Here is a 21,205-nt window from a genome sequence, read left to right as displayed (position 1 = left end):
CAATTGACATTTGTACTCTTTCAGGAAAAGCAAACCAAAACCAAAACCAAAACCAAAACCCAGAAAACAACAAGCAGTTTTTGATAAATAGTACAGAAGTAATCTTAAAATATTCTTTGAAATCTATGAATTATTCTCCAAACATTTTTTTGGAAAAATTTCCTATGCCACTAACAGCATTATGAAAATTTAGTTTCTAAATTCTCATGACTAACAGGTAAGTGCTGAAAAATAGTTTAAATGTTTGTTCATGTTACCTGTTTTCTTAATAAAATTTAAAATATATAAATACAGAAAAATAAAGTAACAAATGGCAGGACTTCAATTTTTACAAATGCATATGTAATAAAAGATTGGATCAGAAAAAAATGCAGAGGGCTGATTGACAAATCAGTCAGTAAAGAGTTCAGGGTATCTGAACTTAATGTTTTGATGGCATTACTGATTCCTGAAAGCATATCAATGTCTCAGTCAGAAATGGAATCTTTGTCTGTGGAGCACAGATCTCAGCATTGAAATCACTGTGCTTTGTTCTTTACCATTTTTATTTAATTAAGTGAGATTCAAAACACTTTTATTTCATGAAATAAACCTAGCTTTATTTATTTTTAAAATTTTCAAACATAGAAATTTCTGCCTGCACTCTGGGTGGTATATTCAGACATACCTCATCTAGTGGCAGACATAACAGCAAAAACTAAAGTTCAGCAAAAACTAAAGTTTAGCATTAGCTCTCATAGGAAAAGCAATTTTCAGTAATTTGCCTATTATCCTGTTACATGTGTCATTTAACATATTCTAATCATTTTTGGAGCCTTCTTATAATTTATATAAGTAATACCTCTATATAGGCTACCCATTTTATTGAATTTTAGTAGATACGCTAGTATATGCCAAATAGAATAATTTTGGATTAACCCTAACCCCAAATTAACTGATCTTGAAAGATGCCCAGATATACTTCCACATATTTACACAACCCAACTCAAATGTAAACTGACAATGAAAGACCTTTCCAAATTATCTTCCATAAAGATTTAGAGAAAACTATTAAACCAGTTAATATGAGATGAAGGATATTAGTTTATGTTCACTGACACTTTTCTAAATGATTTTTTGCAACCATGGTAATTAGGCTAAATGTCACATATGCCTTGTTGACTCTTTTCAGAGTCAGAAGTAAACAGGAAATTTCAGATTTTGACATTTTCGTTCATTTTGGAATTGTCTGATAGTGACAGAGATCCAACACTAGAGGTAATCATCCTGTTTACACAGACTGTGCAAAATGAGTGTACCAGCTAATAACTCTCAGATATTTCACTTAATAAAACTTTTAAATGATTCTTCTTAGACTGATAGCATTGATACAACAGGAACATAGAGAGTAAAACAAGAAAATCTTTATTATGCTTTTTTATGAAAGAGGTAGTAGAAAATTAAATGTCCAGATTTCCTGGGTTTTTTGAGTGTCAATAAGGACAAAGCTTTTTAAGTCTGTACATGATGCTTTAAAGCTTATCCAATTTAAGTAGTAAATAGGAATAGTCCTAATAAAAACAACCTTATTTTTGCATAATATTGGCAATTTTTCACAGTGTCTTGATGAACAAAAAATTGCCACTGGGTACTATTTTTAATACTTTGAAAAAATATACAGAAAAGTTTAATTCAATTGATATTTGTACTCTTTCAGGAAAAGCAAAAACAATAAAAAAAACAGAAAATAATAAGCAGTTTTTGATAAACAGTACAAAAGTAATCTTAAAATATTCCTTGAAATCTATGAATTATTCTCCAAACATTTTTTGGAACAATTTATGCCACTAACAGCAATATGAGGATTTAGCTTCTAAATTCTCATGACCAATAGATAAGTGCTGAAAAATAATTTAACTTTTTGTTCATGTTACCTGTTTTCTTAATAAAGTTACATGCTATCAATAAATAGTTAAAATCCTTTCAAAAGACATCATTGCTTTTTTATATTGGATATTGCTTTTGGTGTTAATCAGTCCTAACATTATGAAATGTAGCCATTGAGAAAACAATAGGTGAATAATAGTTATTTAAATCAAGTTTGTATTTTTTTTTTTTACTATGGTGAAAACCTCTGAAAACATTTTGGATATCTTAATTTTTATCAAAACTGATTCATCTGTTTTATTCATTTCAAAAATATTATTATGCTGTTGAAAGAAGAGTTTGTTAATGACAAATAGTCATGATTCCAATTTACGTTTTGAAAAAGAAGCATGAAGTTGGAGGACCTGTGTAATTTCAAATTTTAATACAAAGTTACAGTAATCAATGCAGTATGACATCAGTATAATAATAGATATGTAGATCAATAAAACTGGATGAAGAACCCAGTAAAAAACCCACACATTTACAGTAAATTGATTTTTAACAAAGATGCCTAGGCAATTCAAGAGGAAAACAATAATCTTTACCACAAGTGGTGTTAGAACAAATGGATTGCTATATGCAAAACAAAAACCAAACCAAACCAAAACAAAAAATCTCAGATGATTACTTTACATCATATACAAATTTAAATAAACATGGATCTGAGACATAAGTAGAAAAATTAAAACTATCCACATTTTAGAAGAAGACATCTGATAAACAATGTGTGTCCTTAGGCAAGAATTTCTTAGACATGGTTCTGAAAGCCTGATTCACAAAATAAAAATTGGCGAATTTGACTTCATCGAAATTGAAAACTGATGGTATTCGAAAGATCCCATTTCAAAAATGGAAAGACAAACCACAAAGTGAGAAATATATTTGCAAATCATACATATAATAAACACTTGTATCCAGAATATAGTTGTCATCTATTGCTGAATTACTCTTAATACTTAGCATCTCAAAACAACAAGCCATACAGTTTTGAGGGGCAGGAATCTGGAAGTGGCTTAGCTGAGTGGTGCTGGCTCAGGGTGTCTCAAGACAAGCTGTTGGCCAAAGCCACAGTCATCTGGAGCTAGACAATTCCGTGCTCACTCATACGGTTGTTGGCAGGCCTCGGTTCCTTGTTGGCTGTTGGAAAAATACCTCAGTTCCTTGTCCCAGGGGCCCTTTATAGGCCATCTGATTGTCCTCAAGACACGGCAGCTGGATTCTCCAGAATGAATGATGCAAAGGGGTTTGGCAGGGGAGAGAAAGAAGCTGAGATGGAAAACACAGTCTCTTATAACCTAACCTTGGAAGTGATATACCACCATTTCTGCCATATGTTGTCTGGTTCTGTTGGTCAGACCAATCCTGGAGCAATGAGGAAGGCACTACTCAAGGGTGTGAATGCTAGAAGGTGAGGTCATCTGGCTATTGAACAGAATACATAAAGAACTTTTGAAGCTCAGTAATAAGGTGACAAATAACTCAACAAGAAAATGGGAAAAATATTTCAATAGGCATTTCACTAAAGAAGATATATGTATGGCTAAAAATAATAATAAAAACACCAAATGAAGACATGCTCAACATCATCAGTCATTAGGATAATGCAAATTAAAATTACAATGAGATATCATTATATACCCACTAGAATGACTAGAATCAAAAAGACTGACCATACCAAGTGTTGGCAAATATTTCGAGAAACTGGAACCTTTATACATTATTGGTGGGGATGTAAAATGGCACGACCATTTTGAAGAACAGTTTGGGAGGTTTTAAAAGTTAAGTATCCCTTTACCATATGACTCAGCAATTCTAATCTTAGGTATTTATCCAAGAGAAACAAAATCATATATTTAGATATCCACAAAAAGATTTGTACATAAATGTTTATAAAATCATCACTTACAATAGCCAAAAACTGGAAACGACCCAAATGCCCACCAATAGGTGACTGGAAAAACAAAGTTTGGTGTCAATACAATAGAATGATACTCAGCAATAAAATAGAATGATCCATGCAACAAAATGAATGCATCTCAAAATAATACAAAATGAAAGAAGTCATTTCTATAAGTTTTATATTGCTACCATAATAATTCCTACAAACTTAATGACATAAAACAATACAAATGTATTATCTTATCATTTTGGAGGCCATAAGCCTGACATGGGTCTCGCTAAGCTAAATTGACAGGGCCGTGTCTCTTTCTGGAGGCTCTAGAGGGTAATCTATTTCTCTGACTGTTCCCTTCTAGAGGTCCCCTCCATTTCTTGACTCATGGCTCCCTTCCTCTAACTTCAAAGCCATCAATGGCAGACTGAGTCTTTCTTGCATTGCATCTCTCTGACTCTTCTTCCATTATTGTATCTCTCTGACCCAGCTGAGAAAGGTTCTGTGCTTTTAAGGGCTGAATTGATTACATTGGGCCCATCCAGATAGTCCTGGATAATCTCCGCATTTGTACGCAATTTACGTTGGTGAAGTCCCCTTTCCAATGTGATATAACATTCACAAGTGCAGGGGATTTTATTTTGCAAACCACACTTTTTATATGAAATTTCTAGGAAAAGCAAAAATAAGTAGATGAAAATTATATCAGTGTTTGCTGGGACTGGGGGTGGGAGCAGATTTCACTAAAAATGGACATTAAAGATCTTTTTAGAATGACAGAAATTATCTAAAATGGAATCTATCACATTTGCACAATTCTAAATTTTACTAAAAATCATCAAGTTGCATATTTTCAATGGGCGAATTTTATATGTAAAATATAGTTCAATAAAACCATTAAATATTTTTAAGTGAATAGAAAAAAGCAAAGAAAAATAATTTGTTGAAGTAGTTAATACTATTAAAATAAGCCTTGAAAACACGGACCTCTTATTTGGGATTTTGACTCCTGGTGAGTTTCTGTTTTCTTCCAATCAATTAAGTTAGTGTTTTGGCTTTCATCGTGAGCACATTATGTTTACATTCAATATATCATCTGCTGATCTTAAACACATTCCTATTACATCACTTGATAGAAGTGCATAAGTGTGAGACTTCTGAACTCAAATAAGGCCTCCCAAAAAGCTTTTCTTTTAATACTTCCATTGGATAAATTATAAACACATAGATAGAAATGCTAGAATCAAATCTCAAATGCTTCATCCTACTATATGTGTAAAACTATGATTCATTATTATTAAGAATCACAACAAAGCCCATTCACCAATTAATTTTTTTCACATAAATATGTGGTGAAACATTTATTTACAGTTTCCTTTGCCTGGCAAGTGGTAAACCAGAATACTGAAAATTTGTGTCTTTTCTGAGTACATAGACTTAGTGACAAAAAACCAAGCACTTCATACACATTTGCTCCAGAAGTACTCAGAAGGGTCATGTTACCCTACTGAAGAATAAAGGTACACACTCTGCATCTTTATTAGTGATGAATCATTAATTTATTCTGATTAGCCTTAAAGTTATGAACGAGTCAGCTAGCTGAACTGTGTGAAATGGTGGGTGGAACAGCAAGAAGTTTGATGCTGACTTATTTAACTATAGATGTTAATGCCTTGCTATGTATATTCCCATGATGAAATTCATTCTGCTTTTGCTTTGTGCCTTGAGGTCTCCTGTAATTAAAGGTGTAATGTCTACAGATTGCTTTGAAATGAAGAGTTATCCAAAGAGAAGATATTACCATATTACAGAGCCATCTGCTTAAAGCTTGCCAAAACAATATGGACAAGAGTGAGGGCCCTAATAGTGCATGCCAACATGATCTCATCTTGAAGTATGAGAACATAAGAATCAGCACATACTTCTAAATACTTCCTTCAAATAAATAAAGAGAGCCTAATTGTTTAGCTAATTTATTTTATTTTATTTCTTCACTATAATTTTTCCTACTCTATTTTTACTACTGTGGACTTTTCAAAATCCCTTAAAATTGATGGCCATATATTAGCATGTAATTTAAAAAGCTTCAGTTTCTTTTCCCATGTATTGGTGATTTTAACAAAAGAATCAGGAGTTAAATAGATATATCCCTGGGAAATGCAATTTTAGAGACATTTATTAATGTCTATATTTCATTAATTATTTAAAAGTAAGGTTTTGAGGCAGCAACAATTTTTCTATTATATCTGTAACCATAAAAGATTAAAGATGCATTCATTTTTTTTCAAACTTTATTTTAAGTTCCAGAGGATATATTCATTTTTAGTTAAGTGGAAGTAATGCTTGAACCATGAATAAAGATACAGATTCATTTGAGTAGGCTTTGTTGGTCTGATTCATTAATAGTTTTTTAAACGTTAACATTCTTACCAAGCAATTTTTATTTCTTAAAAAAATCCTGAGTTTAATAACAGGTTAGAGTAGTTTCTGTTACCAAAATGACTTCGAAATTCCACATAATTAGAATCAGATAAAATGTATGTTCTGCAACCAATTTCAAGGGTGCTATTTAAAAAAAACCATGACAACACCAGGATTTAATTTCTGACCTATTTCTCAGATCTTTTTATTTAATCCACAATCCAGCATTTAAAAAAAAAGAATCCCACAAGGAAGCAATGGACTTCAGGTAAATAATTTTTTTTCTTCAGAAGTGACTGGGATCAAGAGAGACTAAGAGATCCTTTGTTTCTTGTCAGGAAACCTGGATTTCCATTCAATTCCCACAGAAACATATTGTGCAATCTAGAAATATTCTATGTCCTTAGCATAAATGAATGGAATTGACTATATAAACTTTTATGAAAGTAAGTTCTAAAACCCTATTCTAGAACTCAAAAGGTTAATACCGAGTCTATAAACAAATGGGTTGAAAAGTCACCTTTGAAGTTTAGAAGCTGGATCTCAAATTCTAGGCCTGTTCATGAAACCACAGGTTTACTGGAGCAGATAAAATAAGGAAAACTTTGTAAAAATTTCTCAGAAGTTAAACCCACCAGAAATGTGCATAGTTTTTGCATTTTCCACATCTAAGCTTCTGGTCAATTAGAAAGACTATGGTCAAAAGGTGCACACTGCTTAGATGCTGGCATTGATTTAATTAAAGGGAAAATGGAAGAAATGAATTCTAAGAATGGGGCAAATCTTAATGTCTTAATTTGTTTTGTGCTGTGAGTCTGGGCAATTTATAAAGAACAGAGATTTATTTCTTACCATCCTGGAGTAATACACAGCAATTTAGGCTTTTTCTAGCCTGCTCCTCTAAATTCTTCCATACTCTACCCCTTACCCAGTTCCAGAGTGGCTTCCATTTTTAGGTATTTGTTATAACAATGGTACTACTTCTTCATACCAATTTTCTATCATAGTCCATTTTGTGCTGCTATAGCAGGATACCTGAGACTGGGTAATTTATAAAGAACAGGGATTTATTTCTTACAGTTCTGGAGGCTGAGAAGTCCAACATTAAGGTGCTGGTATCTGGTGACGGCTTTTCTGTTGCATCATCCTATGGCAGAAGGTGGAAGGGTAAGAAAGCATGAGAAGGCAAGACAGAGTTGAAATCACCTTTATCAGGAAACTGTTCCCATGATAATTAACCCATTCCTGTGATAACAGCATTAATCCAGGGCAGAGCCCTCACGATCTAATTACCTCCTAGAGATCCCAACTCTCAATACTGTTGCATTGAGAATTAAATTTCCAATACCTGAACTTTGGGGGACACATTCAAACCACAGCAGTTAAGTAACTCTCATTTTCCCCTTATTCCCATACCCATATTCAAGCTACATGAATTTTTTTTTTCCAATTAGAAGTACATAGTTGTAGCTACTTCAGTTTAGTAAATGTCACTGAATAGCATTTCATGAGACAAATTCAGTAGATAAACCTAAAAGTCCTTGCTGACATTTTTCTCCTGTCAGTCTTAATAGTTTCTTAATCTCACTTTAATTATCTTAGTTTAAAAGCCAGATTCTAAATGGGTTACACAGAATGACCAGTGGACAAAAACTGAAGGAGTCATTTTAGGCTGGAGGCTTTTTTTTTTTTTTTTTTTTTTGAAACAGTCTTGCTCTGTCGCCCAGGCTGGAGTGCAGTGGCACAATCTCGGCTTACTGCAACCTCCGCCTCCCGGGTTCAAGCGATTCTCTTGTCTCAGCCTCCCGAATACCTGGGATTACAGGCACGCACCACCACGCCCAGCTAACTTTTGTAATTTTAGTAGAGATGGAGTTTTGCCATGTTGGCTGGAGGGTTTTAAATGAGCATTTGCTCCTATTAGAGGTTGCCTTGGTAGTCATTGCCAGATCTGGTGCCTTGTACAGTGCCTGGTACATGGGAGAGAATTATTAAATGTTGGATTAATGAACAGACATACCTCAACCAGGCTTTATTGGGTTAGCCTATCTCAAGAGAGGGGTCACTTGTGTGTAAGACAAAAAGGGGTTATGGGAAGAGTTTATTTTACCTGTTATTGTATCTCTCTCGCCAAACTTTCTACCAGCTCTCATGAAAATGTTGCTCTCTGTACCTTCCCTGACCATTTATTTCCAAAAATGCCACATCATAAATATTACACAGGAAATAAAGCATCTAAAATTATAAACCCTCTGACCAGAATGTCTTTCATCTGACCCACAACTTGTGCTAAATAATCAAACCCCAAACCCCATGGAATTTTAAAATGTGGGGTTTCTAGTGCTAAATATTTTGTGATTTGTCTTCTCTTGAGTCTTAAAAATTTCTATGTGCTGGTACAAGTAAATATAGAGGTAAAAAATAAATAGGCTTTTATTGGACAAGCGACTTTGAGTGCAGACTATAACGTGTTTGAGGAGAGATTTATAATAAAATTTAGTTGGTCCAACAAAGCCTAAATGTTTATGTAGCTCATTCAAACTTGTCTGTGTCCTCAAATTGACACTGTTTTACTTCATGCCATATCAGATAAAGTTTAATGTGTTTATCTGTAGGAGAAAGAGCTTCTTGTCAAACATGAAAATAAGAGAGAAAGAGGTGGAGTTTCCTCACTGAAATTAGTCAGTAACACGCCGTGTCCATTACGAACCCTCACATTCAATAAAGTGGAGAATGCCAGGATACTGCAGCAAATGGAGTTTTGCTGAAGATCAAAGCAACGTAAGCTGCTATAACACACTTTATGTTCTGTCTTTTCATTTCCTGTAGGTGGTGAGCTCCTGAATTGTGGTAATTACCAGTCCTTGATTGAAGGCAATTCATTTCCTTCCTGACACTGAAAATATCAAAAAGCAAGCTGCCTCTCGATGGCCCTAACTTTATAGCTCATTTGTAATTATTCTAATCAGTTGTAAGGAGCAGGTAAGAATGAGAATATGTTTTGTTTAAGACAGTCTGAAGTTCCTTGCTGGAGCTTATTTCTAAATACCCTCGGTAGTTTGTTTTATATTCATAAACTAATTTGATCACTTCAAATTCTTACCAATTTTTAATTAGTCTGTTAATTTAAAAAACCTTATCCAATTATATTCTTACAAAAAATTGTATCTTATAATTCTATGATCTAATTAAATTGCAAAATTAAAATTGTGCACAAACACTTTTTAGGTTGAAAAGTTTAAAAAGAACAAAAAGCAGGTATAAAAATACACTTTAGTTTTCATTTTCAGATAGAGTAATTATATATATCATATATAAAATTTATATATATGAAAGAATATATATTTTTCATATATTTATATATAAAAGAAATCATATATTATATATAATTTTTACCTTAGCTATCTCCAAAGATAAAATTCTTAAGATTGATAGGGAGCTGAGAAGAAATTTTAAATAGTGGATATAACTTGTAATCATTTAAGATTTAATTAAGTCACATTTCCAGCAGATGTTCTAATAAATACAATAGTAGTAATTAGTATTATTATTAGGATAGTGCCTGAAATAAAGGGTGTAAACATTACATAAAGCTTGGATAGAGAGCTGTAGGCTCAGAATAAAAAAACTTCAGACTGGAAACATACCTGAAAGAATCTTGGTCAATTCCTGAGTTTTACAGTTAAAATTCAGTTTCAGAAAAATAAACCGTCTCAAGTTAAATTGTCACTTAGTGGCTTAGTAGAGGCAATAATTTGTGTCTTCTACTTCTAATTCATTTACTCTGGTTTTTTTTTTTTTAGATATACTAACTGACAAACATTACTGTATGTATTCAACTATACCTATAATTATTAATTTAAATAGTCTGAAGTTAAACTTTTACATACAGAATAATACTTGAACATATTTTATACAGTGCTATACATTTTGTAGATCACATTGAATTTTTTATTGCTTACTCTATATTTATTTCTTTTGTACAAGCATAATTATGGCAGTAGAGGAAAGTTAAAAAGAAAGGGCAAATACACACAATTTTCACTATCATGTATGATTTTTGGTTTTTACTTCTAGAATTTATCCATGCTTACATATTTTCTGAAGTTGTAATGATGAGGAAATGCAATCTTTGTTCTGTTTTATTTAAGTAATATTATATTATGACATTGTCATGTTCATAATTACTACTTTAGCAACTAATATTTCATTGACTTAATTTGATAATTATCCAGTCATTTCCCTCTTGTGAGTGATTAGGTCATTTCTAATATTACTATAAAAAATACAGTTGTGAATTTCTTTGTGTACATTGCTTTTCTATATTGTTTGTCTTTTGATTTTTTTGTGCAGATAAATCATATTATGCTTATGTGCATAAATTATGTCACATAGGCTCGTGTGATTAAACAGCACAGTCCCTCGTTTACCTGAAGTGGAACGTGAAAACAGCAGAGAAGCTACAGGCAGAACTTGCCTTATGTGCAGAAGGGTACCCAGAAGTCTGCAAAGATAATTTATAGGACAACTCCCCAAATCACCCCACGTAGTCTTTCCTAAAATTTCCAACAATGCAATTTCTTAGTACTTTTTTAAGAGGTAGGTATTTAATAAAGTTAAGGCATTTCTAGACTAAACAAAGGTAAAGCATTAGCTAACACATACGCAGGGTCTAGTTTATATGATTAATTCCCATTACCAATCATAAATTCTTAGGCAGCATAGACTCAGTTCTTCAAATAAGTATTAAAAAGAACAATATTGAGAGCATGACACTATGATGTCTCTTGAGTGAAAGAAAATAAGAGAATTGAACTTCAATCTCTCATACATTATAAACATGTTTCCTACACAAAACACATACCAATCAATGAAAAGGTCATGGTTTTTCACAAGTTCTTTAGGACTCGGGCCCAGAATTCACAAGATTGTTGTGATTTAGTCACTCATTATTGTTCAGCATTTATTTTCCTGGCATATACAGCTATACAGCTACCACGTATTGCAAAGCTACAATGTCTCAGCCACTTTTTTTCATGATCTCATTTCATCCTTATAATAACTCTATATAGTATCCATTATTTCTCTCATTTTACATATGTGGACATCAAGGCCAAGAATGTTGAAGTATTTTGCATGAAATCACAAGTTTTGAGCTATGAAGTGGCATAGCCAAAATTCACCTTTCTCTGAATGATTATTCTGTAAGTACTCCTTAGTGAGCAGGGATTTCTACCATAATATGTCAACAGCTTTTTGGGGCTATCTGAATTCTCTTGTGATTTTTCTATTCATAAAACTTGAAAAACCTCTTAGTTAATTCTTTTTCCCAGAATGTCAGTCGTGCTGGACATTTACTCTGCTGTTAAAATGTAACTAGAGAAATACAAGTGGGAACCACATCTGTGACCCAAAATGAACTTTTCAAAATTTTTTTGAAATCTTATAATATTTTGCACTCAATCTTCATGACTAAAGTGTACTAAAGTCACAACAGATATTCCAAATCAGCAGTTGTGTTGCCAATGGAATGTCAACAATATTAATTCAGATTTAACAACCACTCGGATTCATCTCTTTAGATTCAAGTCCCATAAAAACACAGGATGAAGTCTCATGACTTTTATTAAAATGTCTCTAAATATAAGCCCTAAAAAGCAATTAACTCTGATATGGTGTTTGGATCTGAAAAATTTTGGAGAAGAAAAAGAATGTAAGAATGTACCTGCACCATAAGCATAGCAACTTCAGATTTAACTAATTTTTTTGTTAAATTTTGTTCAGTAACTAAGCTGATCTCTCAGAAAATCATTTAAAATTACTCACAAGACTGTAATTATGTAGTGTTGGAATGATCTTGGTACAGAATCGAAAAAAAAATCCTTTCTTTCACTGCTTCAAAAACTTCACCCAAAAAAAGGATTGAATGAATTCTAAGTTTTTAAAGTTTAAGAATTCCACCACAAATTTAACTTCAAGGAGAAAATACTTTAAGTTATAATTAATGTATTATTGGTAAATGTTTAGGATAAAAATCTCATACTAGAAATCCACACACACACACACACAAACAGTTTTGAAACCATAATAGGTAGAAAGATAGTGTGTGATATGGTTCGGCTCTTTGTCCCCACCCAAATCTCACTTTGAATTGTACTCCCATAATTCCCAAGTGTAGGAGGAACCCAGTGGAAGATAATTTGAATCATGGGGCGGTTTCCCTCATACTGTTCTCATGGTAGTGAATAAGTCTCATGAGATCTGATTGTTTTGTCAGGGGTTTCTCCTTTTGCATATTCCTCATTTTCTCTTGCTACCGCCATATAAGAAGTACTTTTCACCTGCCACCATGATTCTGAGTTATCCCCAGCCACGTCAAACTGTAAGTCCAGTTAAACCTCTTTTTCTTCCCAATCTTGGGTATGTCTTTATCAGCAGCATGAAAATGGACTAATACAGTAAATTGGTATCAGTAGAGTGGGGTATTGCTGAAAAGATATCCAAACATGTGGAAGTGACTTTGGAACTGGGTAACAGGCAGAGGCTGGAACAGTTTGGAGGGCTCAGAAGAAGACAGGAAAATGTGGGAAAGTTTGGAACTTCCCTGTGACTTGTTGAATGGCTTTGACCTAAAGCCTGATAGTGATATGAATAATAAGGTCCTGGCTGAGGTGGTCTCAGTTGAAGATGAGGAATTTATTGGGAACTGGAGCAAAGGTGACTCTTACTATGTTTTAGCCAAGAGATGGGCAGCATTTTGCCACTGTCCTAGAGATTTGTGGAACTTTGAACTTGAGAGAGATAATTTAGGGTATCTGGCAGAATAAATTTCTAAGCAACAAACCATTAAAGATGTGACTTGGGGCCAGTCACGGTGACTCATGCCTGTAATCCCAGCACTTTGGGAGGCTGAGGTGGGTGGATCACTTGAGTCAGGAGTTCGGGACCAGCCTGGCCAACATGGTGAAACCCATCTCTACTAAAAATACAAAAATTAGCTGGGCGTGGTGGTATATGCCTGTAGTCCCACCTACTCAGGAGGCTGAGGCAGAAGAATTGCTTGTACCAGGAGGTGGAGGTTAAAATGAGCTGAGATCACACAACTGCACTCTAGCCTGGACGACAGACTTTGTCTGGAAAAAAAAAAAAAGTGACTTGGGTGCTGTTAAAAGCATTCCATTTCAAAAGGGAAACAAAGCATAAAAGTTCAGAAAATTTGCAGCATGATGATGCAGTAGAAAAGAAAAACCCATTTTTTGAGGAGAAATTCAAGTTGGCTGCAGAAATTTGCATAAGTAACAAGGAGCCCAATGTTAATCCCCAAGACAATGGGAAAAATGTCTCCAGAGCATGTCATAGGACTTCATGGCAGCCCCTCCCTTCACAGACCCAGAAGGCTAGGAGGAAAAAATGGTTTTGTGGGCCAGTCCTAGGGTCCCCATGCTGTGTGTGCAGCCTAGGGACTTGGTGCCCTGCATCCCAGCTGCTCCAGCCACTGCTAAAAGGGGCCAAGGTACAGCTTGGCTTATGGCTTCAGAGGGTGCAAGCCCCAAATCTTGGCAGCTTCCACGTGGTGTTGAGCTGGCAGGTGCACAGAAGTCAAGAATTGAGGTTTGGGAACCTCCACCTAGATTTCAGAAGATGTATGGAAATGCCTGGATGCCCAGGCAAAAGTTTGCTGCAGGGTGGGGCCCTCATGGAGAACCTCTGCTAGGGCAGTGTGGTAGGGAAATGTGGGTTTGGAGCCCCCACACAGAGCTCCTACTAAGGCACTGCCTAGTGGAGCTGTGAGAAGACGGCCATCGTCCTCCAGACCCCAGAATGGTATATTTACCGACGGCTTGCACCATGCACCTGGGAAAGCTACAGACACTCAACACCAGCCTGTGAAAGCAGCCAGGAGGGAGGTATGCCCTGCAAAGACACAGGGGTGGAGTTGCCCAAGACTTTGGGAACCTACCTTTTGCATCAGTGTGACCTGGATGTGAGACATGGAATCAAAGGAGATCATTTTGGAGCTTTAAATTTTGACTGCCCCACTGGATTTCAGACTTGCATAGTCCCTGTAACCACTTTGTTTTGTCCAATTTTTCCTATTTGGAATGGCTGTATTTACCCAATACCTGTATTCTCATTGTGTCTAGGAAGTAACTAGCTTGCTTTTGATATTACAGGCTCATAGGCAGAAGGGACTTGACTTGTCTCAGATGAGACTTTGGACTGTGGAGTTTTGGGCTAATGCTGAAATGAGTTAAGACTTTGGGAGACTGTTGGGAATGCATAATTGGTTTTGAAATGAGAGGACATGAGATTTGGAGGGGTCATGGGTGGAATGATATGGTTTTGCTCTGTGTACTCACCCAAATCTCATCTTGAATTGTACTCCCATAATTCCCATGCATTGTGGGAGTGACTCAATGGGAGATAATTTGAAGTATGGGGGTAGATTCCCTCATATTGTTCTCATGGTACTGAATAAGTCTCACAAGATCTGATGGTTTTATCAAGGGTTTCTGCTTTTGCATCTTCCTCACTTTCTCTTGCCACCACCATGTAAGAAATGCCTTTTGGCCGGGCATGGTGGCTCACGCCTGTAATCCCAGCACTTTGGGAGGCTGAGGCAGATGGATCACGAGGTCAGGAGATCGAGACCGTCCTGGCTAACATGGTGAAACCCTGTCTCTACTAAAATCACAAAAAAATTAGATGGACGTGGTGGTGGGCGCCTGTAGTCCCAGCTACTCGGGAGGCCGAGGCAGGAGAATGGTGTGAACCCAGGAGGCGGAGCTTGCAGTGAGCCAAGATCGCGCCACTGCACTCCATCCTGGGTGACAGAGCGAGACTCTGTAAAAAACAAAACAAAACAAAACAAAAAGAAGTGCCTTTCACCTCCCTCCATGATTCTGAGGTCTCCCCAGCCATATGAAACTATAAGTCCAATTTAACCTCTTTTTCTTCCCAGTGTTGGGTATTGTCTTTATCAGTAGCACGAAAATGGACTAATACAGTGGCCATAAATAGATATTGAACTTTTAACTGTGAAGATGAAATTTTGCTACATATTCAGCCTACCTTTACATAGTTAGCTAAGCTCTATATCATTACATAATTACGAATATAGTTATATGACGAGTTAAGTCCTACGAAAAGGAAAGAACATGATTCCATGTAGGTGCACACAGTTCTCAAAATTTGCTTGTAAATGGTTTGGCTTTTAAAACATATTTTCTGATAGAAAATATTTTAAATTATAGCCTCTCCCCACCTGAAACCTATTGAATGTGTAATTAAGTTGAATTGTGCTTATTATGCTTGAGGCAGAACTCTGAGTTCAGGAAGGAAGGAGGCAGAGAACAAATATTTACTTCTTTCTGGCTACAGGGTTGGCTGTGAATAAAATTTGGCATAGGCAATATACATGGGAATTTTTTTACTTCTTTATATTTATTCCTCTCTCACTTGAATATTGCTGTTATTTGGGTATACTATGCTCATTTCCTAATTTAAACTATGCTTATTAGCACACTTCCCAGCACCAGCCTACCCCTCAAACTACTCTGTGCCTCAAAATTATCTCCTCCATTTTTGTTCCTACTACAGTGCCTTGCACATAGAAGGCACACAATAATTATTCATTAAAAGAATGAATGAAATAAGAAACATAGAAAGTGTTAGAGAAGGCACCAACCTAACAGAAAGAAAAGATGTGGCTTTAACTATCCTTTGCCTGTTTACTTCCTCTACATTTACATTCTCAGCTATTCAAGTTTTATACTGTTGTTGTTCTGTACAATGATTTCTTAAAGGCAAAAGCTTGAGCTCCAACAAGGTTAGGGGGCATCAGTGCAGATGTTTTATGGACATTTTTAGAATTGGTGTTGATAGAAGTCTCATTTTAAAATGATGTAAAAACTGAGGCTGTATAGCCTGATTCATAATGCTCAAAAGACCATTACGAATCATTATGAAACAAAGCAAACACATAGTTGTCATATAATATAGCAGTTCTAGGCTTGCTTCATGTGTTTCAAACAGTGATGGTTCCTTAAGAAGTCACATCTCTGTGCTATCTAACACATAAACAGGCACGATAAAACAGTAGAGCTACTGTGCTGTAATGTAGTTCATGGCCAACACTGCTCAGTGCTGAGTGTGGCACTCGTGGTAATTCGTGAGCGAGGTGCCTCCTTAGGCCTTTCCTGTGTTGCATACCTATCTCATTGCTAAACTGCATCTGGTTAGAAAGCCCATCCACATGCTCTTGTATGGTCAAAAAGGAGAGACTTCTGCTATACAGAACTCACTCAATGCCCGGCATGGGCACATGGCAGGCTGACAGCCAAAATGTGCCCACTAAGCCCCTAACAAATGAATCATGAATCTGGGTGACTGGAGAGACAAATGTTTACCATGGAATGGTAACAAAAAAGTCTGGGCTTTTTGCCATTTAGGAAAAAAAAAAAAAAAAAGAAGTATGTGAACCTTCTTATCCTTTCCCAGATAGAGCTCTGAGAAGGTGTAGTACAATCAACTCAGTCTTTGGAGGGGCATATTGACAACAAAATGATACTTTGTATAATTTCACAATTTTATGTGTGTGTGTGTGTGTGTGTGTGTGTGGTGATTTTCTCTCTTGTGGTGACTGATTTGCTTTACCATAAAACGAAGTAGGATGATACTATTATAATTTATCCTTTCCTATCACATCGTGTTTTAGTTTAAGATTATAGAGCAAATAGACTGTGTTATTACTCATTGAATACCAAGAATAAAGAAAGAATAATGTAAGATTTTTAAGCATGGTTCTTTTCTCTGCTCAGTATCAATTCTAGCTCTGCCACTATCTGGCTGTGGGATGTTTGGCAAGTTACTTTACATCTTCTTCTATAATGTGGTCATTGAGACTAGACAATATGTGTATATGTATTAAGTGCCTGGAACAGATTAATAATAAATGCCAGTTGAAAATTATTTATTTGCGGAGGATGATGGTGGATAGGAGGCAGGACTAGCTTGCAGTTCCTGTCCAGATGGACAGAGCAGCGTGTGGAGACTCACATAGTGAACTTTTGCTCCAAGAACTATCACAGGAACATAGCAGGAAAGCCGAGAGAATCCACAGACCCTTTGAAGGAACAGAATCACTGCTGCAGGCTCTCCAAGATGCCAAAAAAACTGTGAGTTGAGTTGCTTTCTCAGGAGGGAGGCTGGTAGTCTGGGACATGTTGTCTGCCTGTCACCAGCTGCCTGGAAATAGACTCAGTGCTGCTGAGGGGATATGGTGGGAGTGAAACCAGCCTTTAGGACTGCAGGCTGTGTGGGAGCAGGGTGAGGCCTGTGACTGCCGGCTTTCCCCTATTTCCCTGGTGACCTATATGATGCAGCAGAGGCAGCTATAATCACCCTGGGAATATAATTTCATTAGACCGAGAACCACACCCCCATCCCATACAGTAGCCACAACAAGCCCCACACAAGGAGAGGCTGGGCTCAGACACACCTATCCCTGCCCCAACCTGGTAGTATTTCTGTATTCACCATGGTAGCTGAAGACAATAGTCATAATGTTTTGGGGGCTCTATGGCCCTGCCCACCTTCTGAGAAACCCAAATACTTAACCAGGTATCCCTAGGGCAAATTTGCATATTCCCTATAGGACCACAACTGATGCGCTCTTGAAAACATCACCTCCTGGCTAGAGGTGCACTTCCAACCAACACAAAACCAGTGCACTAAACAAAAACACAACCAAAAGCCCTCATAGAGTCCATTTCACTCCCCTGCTACCTCCACCAGGGCAGGTGCTGGTATCCATAGCTGCAAGACCTAAAGACGGACCATATCACAGGACTCTTTGCAGACACTCCTTAGTATCAGCCTGGAGCCCAGTAGCTCTGCTGGGTGGCTAGACACAGAGGAGCAAAAACAATCACTACAGTTTGGTCTCAGGGAGCCTCATTCTTAGGGGAAGGGGGAGAACACCACATCAAAGGAACACCCTTGAGACAAAAGAATCTGAAAAGCAGCCCTGGAGTCTCAGATTTTCCCTCTGACATAGTCTACCCGAATGAGGGGGACCAGAAAAACAATTCTGATAATATGATAAAACAAACTTCTTTAGGACTCCCAAAAGATCATACCAGCTACCAGCAATGGATCCAAACACAAACAAAATCTCTGAATTGCCAGAAAAAGAATTCAGAAGGCTGATTATTAAGCTAATCAAGGAGTCACCAGAGAAAGGTGAAGTCCAACTTAGATAAATCAAAAACATGATACAGGATATGAAAGGAAAACTCTTCAGTGAAATAGAAAGAATAGATAAAGAACAATCACAGCTTCTGGAAATCAAGGACACACTTAGAGAAATTCAAAATGCACTAGAAAGTCTCAGCAGAAGAATCAAACAAGCAGAAGAAAGAAGTTCAGAGCATCAAGACAAGGCTTTCAAATTAACCCAATTTATTAAAAAAGAAAAAAAGAAGAAATAATTTTTTAAAATGAACAAAGCCTCCAAGAAGTTGGGCACCATCTTAAACATCCAAACCTGAGAATAATTGGTATTCCCAAGGAAGAAGAGAATTCTAAAAGTTTGGAAAACATATTTGGGAGAATATTCTAGACATTCAAATGCAAGAAGCTCAAAGAACACCTGGAAAATTCATTGCAAAAAGATCATTGCCTAGGCAAATAGTCATCAGGTTATCTGAAGTCTAGATGAAAGAAAGAATCTTTAGAGCTGTGAGGCAAAAGCATCAGGTGAGCTGTAAAGAAAAACCTATCAGATTAACAACAGATTTCTCAGCAGAAACCCTACAAGCTAGAAGGGATTGGGGTACTATTTTTTAGCCTCCTTAAACAAAACAATTATTAGTCAAGAATTTTGTATCCAGCAAAACTAAACTTCATAAATGAAGGAAAGATACAGTCTTTTCCAGACAAACAAATGGTGTGAGAATTCGCCACTACCAAGCCAGCACTACAAGAACTGCTAAAAGGAGCTCTAAATCTTGAAACAAATCCTCAAAATACACCAAAATAGAACCTCCTTAAAGCGTAAATCTTATAGGATCTATAAAACAATAACACAAAGAAAAACCAACAACAAGGTATTCAGACAACAAATAGCAAAATGAATGAAATAATACCTCATATCTCAATACTAACATTGAATGTAAAAGGCCTAAATGCTGCATTTAAAAGATACAGAATGGCAGAATGGATACACATTCACCAACCAAGTTTCTGCTGTCTTCAGGAGACTCACCTAACACATAAGGACTCATATAAATTAAGGTAAAGGGGTAGAAAAAGATATTTCATGCAAATGGACACCAAAAGTGAGCAGAAGTAGCTATTCTTATATCAGACAAAACAAACTTTAAAGCAACAGCAGTTTAAAAAGACAAAAACGGACATTATATAATGATAAAAGAACTAGTCCAACAGGAAAATACCACAATTCTAAATATATATGCACCTAACACTGGAGCTCCCAAATTTATAAAACAATTACTTCTAGACCTAAGAAATGAGACAGACAGCAACACAATAATCGTGGGGAATTTTAATACTCCACTGACAGCACTAGACAGGTCATCAAGACAGAAAGTCAAGAAAGAAACAATGGACTTAAGCTATACCCTAGAACAAATGAACTTAACAGATATTTATAGAACATTCTACCCAACAACTGCAGAATATACATTCTATTCATCAGCACATGGAACATTCTCCAAGATAGACCACATGATAGGCCACAAAACAAGTCTCAGTAAATTTAAGAAAATCGAAATTATATCAAGTACTCTCTCAGAATAAAATTGGAAATCACTTCCAAAGGGAACCCTCAAAACCATGCAAATATATGGAAATTAAATAACCTGCCCCTGAATGCTCATTGGGCAAACAGTGAAATCAAGATGGAAATTAAAAAATTCTTCGAACTGAATGATAATTGTGATACAACCTACCAAAATGTCTGGGATACAGCAATAGCAGTATCCCAGAAAGTCCATAGCACTAAATGCCTATATCAAAAAGCCTGAAAGAGCACAAATAGACAATCTAAGGTCACATCTCACAGAACTGGAGAAAAAAGAACAATCCAAACCCAAACCCAAACCCAGCAGAACAAAAGAAATAACCAAAATCAGAGCAGAACTAAATGATATTCAAACAAAAAAGTACAGAAGAAAAATGAAACAAAAAGCTGGTTTTTTGAAAAGGTAAATAAAATAGATCATTTGCAAGATTAACCAAGTAAAGAAGTAAGAAGATCCAAGTAAGCCCAATTAAAAATGAAATGGGAGATATTACAACTGATACCACAGAAACACAAAAGATTATTCAAGGCTGCTATGAACACCTTTATCCACATAAACTAGAAAACCTAGAGAGATGGATACATTCTTGGAAATATACAACCTTTCTAGATTAAACCAGGAAGATATAGAATCTCTGAACAGACCAATAACAAGCAGCAAGATTGAAATAAAAATTTTAAAAATTGCCAACAAAAAAAGTCCAGTACCAGATGGCTTCACAGCTGAATTCTATCACACATTCAAAGAAGAATTGATACCAATCTTATTGACACTATTACAAAAGATAGAGGAAAAGAGAATCTCCCTAAATCATTCTGTGAAGCCAGTATCACCCTAATAGCAAACCTAGGGAAGGACATAACAAAAATAAAGTCACAGACCAGTATCCCTGATGAACATAGATGCAAAAGTCCTCAACAAAATCATAGAGAACCGAATCCAACAGCATATCAAAAAGATAATCCACCATGATCAAGTGGGTTTCATACCAGGGATGCAGGGATGGTTTAACATATGTAAGTCAATAAATGTGATACACCACTTAAACAGAATTAAAAACAAAAATCACATGATCATCTCAATAGACACAGAAAAAATTCAGCATCCCTTTATGATTAAAACCCTCAGCAAAATCAGCATAGAAGAGACATACCTTAAG

The 21,205-nt window shown here is 35.9% G+C and overlaps 2 long non-coding RNA genes across 3 annotated transcripts in view; one reads left to right on the top strand and one right to left on the bottom strand.

The window, feature by feature from the left end:
* Positions 1-745: 745 nt before the first annotated feature.
* The window catches only part of LOC117980688 (uncharacterized), a 199,257-nt gene continuing 178,797 nt past the window's right edge, over positions 746-21,205 (bottom strand). For both annotated transcript variants that reach the window (XR_010112304.1, XR_010112303.1), the window contains exon 4: positions 746-7,367. This is a non-coding gene — a long non-coding RNA (uncharacterized LOC117980688). The remainder of the gene's footprint in view (positions 7,368-21,205) is intronic.
* The window catches only part of LOC134730517 (uncharacterized), a 35,070-nt gene continuing 26,309 nt past the window's right edge, over positions 12,445-21,205 (top strand). The window contains exon 1 of the long non-coding RNA XR_010112305.1: positions 12,445-12,602. This is a non-coding gene — a long non-coding RNA (uncharacterized LOC134730517). The remainder of the gene's footprint in view (positions 12,603-21,205) is intronic.

This window comes from Pan paniscus, chromosome 5 (assembly GCF_029289425.2).
Source record: "Pan paniscus chromosome 5, NHGRI_mPanPan1-v2.0_pri, whole genome shotgun sequence".
Taxonomy (NCBI): Eukaryota; Metazoa; Chordata; class Mammalia; order Primates; family Hominidae; genus Pan; species Pan paniscus.
Note: the sequence above shows the minus strand (reverse complement) of the source record. Positions and strands in the feature narration are given on the sequence as shown.